Raw genomic sequence first — 3,714 nt, forward strand, 5'->3', positions numbered from 1 at the left:
CAAATCAATAATTTGTGATTATGTTACTGTAATAGTATGATACTGTGTTATGTATTTACTGAAGTACAAGTAGTGCAATTTGACTCTGAAAAATAAATGTAAGTATTTCTGCTCTTGGCCACAGTTGAATAGGTAGGTTGGGCCAACCTTCCTATTTTGAACAACTACATAAACTGGACAAAAAAAATCTGGGGCATCAAAAACTAAAAAAGCAGTAAGAAATTGTAGGACAATATTCAGGACAGAAGAAAATCCTAGAAATATGAGTTCAGCATTTGGGGTTGCTTTTTAACCAGAGAAATCTGATCCTGAAAGTAGTGGCTGAGAAGCTGAGAAGCTGAGCACAGCTTCCCAACTGACTTTTGAGCCTAGAGCCCAAAAATGGGAATTAGGAGTCTGCTAAGGAGGAAAAGACTGAAACAAACAAACAAACAAACAAACAAACAAACAAAAAAAAAAAAAAAAACCAAAGCTTTTCATTGGAAACTGTTGGGGCTTGAGTCATGTCTACCACAATGAGTATGAACTTATTTGCAAATAGAACATTTGGAGATGTTATTATTAATTCAGGTGTGGACTCATTTGTGAATAAGATCTTCAGAGAACCTATTTAAATGAGGATAAATTGAATCAATCAGGGTGGACCTTAATCCGTATGATTAGAGTCCTTATAAGCAGAGGAAATTTGCATGCTGCCATTCAACAGAAGCCAGAAATTAGTGTAAACCAGAGGAACAGAACCAAGAGAGATAGATTGCCTTATGACAGAGGATTATCAGAGCATTACAGACTCTGGGAAGAAGGAAGCCTGCCAATATGTTGATGTTGGACTTCTAGCTTTCAAAACCATAAGACAATAAATTTCTGTTGTTTATGTTAACACATTGTGTAGTATTTGTCTTAGTAGACTTGGCAAACTAGGATAGGATCCAAATGACTGTCTTCTGTGGAAAAACATAAACCATAGATATACCATCTCTCAATGAACTTAAGTTCAACTTAAAATAATCTCAATACCTAATTGAATTAAGATGAGTTGAGATTTTTAATTTTCTAGTCTAGCTGCCAACCAGAAAAGAAATCCTCTCAGTTGGAAATAACACAATTTAGAACCTAATTATGAATTTTCATGTGCAATGTCTGGCACTCAATAGAAAATAACAAACAAATGAAAAATAAAGCACAACCAAAACCAAAGATAAAAAATAAAAACTGAAACTCACTCACAGGGAATCAAGATAATGCTATTAGCAGACAGATTATAAAGTAATTATGACTAATATGTTCAAGGAATTAAATGAAAAGACTAAAAGTTTGGCAGAGAAATGAAAACAATTAAGAAGGACCCAATGGGGATTCTGTAGTTGGGTAATTATAATAATAATAATAATAATAATAATAATAATAACAGTAACAATAATAGAACCAAATGGAAGTTACTGCAAATTAGACACTGTTGAAGAAAGAATATATGACCTGGAAGAAAAGTCAGAACAGCATATCCATATTGAAGATTTGGAAGACTAAATAATGGGAAATAGAGAGAAGAACATGGGATATGGTATAAAGACCTAAAAAAAGTATGATTTGAGTAGCAGAAGAATTGGAGAAAGAGAAGGATGCAGAAGCAATATTTAAAGTCATAATGGCTAAGAAATTTCCAAATTTGACAGAGATATCAATTTGTGGAGTCAAGAAGTGTGAAGAATACCAAACAAGATATATACCATATCAAAACACAACTAGGGATGGACATTGAGAGAACAAAGAGGAAGGAGAGAAAATGGCATCCACGGATTATAGTACCTACAGCCAAGCTGCAGCCCAGCAGGGCTACAGTGCTTATATCACCCAGCCACTCAAGAATATGCACAGACAACCCATGCATATGGGCAACAAAGTTATGGAACTTATTATAGCCCAAAGATGTCAGCTATATCCAGGCTCAGACTACTGCAACCTATGGGCAGACCACCTATGTGTCTTCTTATGGGCAGCCTTCTATTGGTTATACTACTCTGACTGGCACACAGTCTTGCAGCCAGCCTGTCCAGGGGTATGGCACTGGTGCTTACAATACCACCACTGCTAAAGTCACCAACACCCAGGCCTCCTATACAGCTCAGTTTGCTTGTGACACTCAGCCTGTTACCCAACCTATGGGCAGCAACCAGCAGCCAGCAGCCACCACACCTCCAAGACTGCAGGGTGGTAACAAACCTGCTGAGACTAGCGAACCTCAGTCAAGCACAGGGGGTTACAAACAGCCCAGCCTAGGTATGGACAGAATAACTACAGTTATCCTCAGGTACTTGGGACCTACCCCATGCAGCCAGTCACTGCACCCCCATCTTATTCTCCTACCAGCTATTCCTCTACACAACTGACAAGTTATGATCAGAGCAGTTACTCCCAGTAGAACACCATGGGCAGCTAAGCAGCTATGGACAGCAAAGTATGGTCAACAGAGCAGATATGGGCAGCAGCTTCCCATTAGTTATCCCTCCCACCCCCCCAAATTGGAATCTACAGCCAGGCTCCAAGTCAATATAGCCAATATAGCAGCAGCTATGGGCAGTAAAGTTCATTCCAAAAGGGCCACCCCAGCAGAATGGGTGATATGGGCATGAGTTTGGAGGATTTTCCAGACCAAGAGAGAACTGGAGCATGAGTTGTCCTGATAACCAGGGCAGGGGAGAAGGAAGATTTTTTTTTTTTTTGGTGCCGAAACCCGGGAACGAAGAGAAGGGAGATTTTATCTTGGGGGCATGAGCAGAGGTGAGTGGGGAGAAGAATACAGAGGTATGGGCAGTACTGGAGAGTGAGGTGGCTTCAATAAGACTGGTATACCCATGGATGATGGAACAGATCTTGATCTAGTTCCGCCTATAGATCCAGATGAAGACTCTAACAACACTGAATTTATGTACAAGGATTAAATGACTCTAGATGACCTGGTGGACTTCCTTATGTGGAGTGGGGAGGTCCAGGAGGCTGAGGAGATCCTGGAGTACCTGTGGGTTGCATGGGAGGCCATGGAGAAGACAGAGGGGGCTTCCCCCCAAGAGGGCCCCAGGGTTCCCCAGGGAACTCATCTGGAGGGGAAAATGTCCAACACCAAGCTGGAGGTTGGCAGTGCCCTAATCTGGGATGCAGAAACTAGAACTTTACCTGGAGGATGGAATGTAACCAGTGTAAGGCTTCTAAGCCTGAAAGCTTCCTCCCACCACCATTTCCACTCACGGGTGGTGACTGTAGCAGAGGCAGCCCTGGTGGCATGTGGGGAGGAAGAGGTGGTCTCATGGACCATGGCGATCCTGGTGGAATGTTCAGAGGTGGCTGTGGTGGAGACAGAGGTGTCTTCCATGGTGGCCAGGGCATGGATTGAGGTGACTGTGGTGCAGGAAGATGAGGTGGCCCAGAGGGCCCTCCTGGACCTTTGATGGAACAGATGGGAGGAAGAATAGGTGGCGATGGATGACCTGGAAAAATGGATAAAGGTGAGCACCATCAGGAAAGCAAAGACTGGCCCTAATAAACACAGAGACCTGCAGATCTGCATTGACTACCAGATTTATTTCTTAAACCAGAAAATGTTTTAAATTTATAATTCTGTATTTATAATGTTGGTCACAATATTATGGTTATTATTTGTCTGTACTTTAGTATTTTTCACCATTTGTGAAGAAACATTAAAACAAGTTAAGTGGTGAA

General features: G+C 41.4%; 1 pseudogene; it reads left to right on the plus strand.

Annotated features, from left to right (window-relative positions):
• The first annotated feature begins 1,783 nt into the window (after positions 1–1,783).
• LOC143683322 (RNA-binding protein EWS pseudogene) lies at positions 1,784–2,953 on the plus strand (annotated as a pseudogene).
• The last annotated feature ends 761 nt before the right edge of the window (positions 2,954–3,714 follow it).

Source organism: Tamandua tetradactyla, chromosome 5 (genome assembly GCF_023851605.1).
Source record: "Tamandua tetradactyla isolate mTamTet1 chromosome 5, mTamTet1.pri, whole genome shotgun sequence".
NCBI classification, from domain to species: Eukaryota; Metazoa; Chordata; class Mammalia; order Pilosa; family Myrmecophagidae; genus Tamandua; species Tamandua tetradactyla.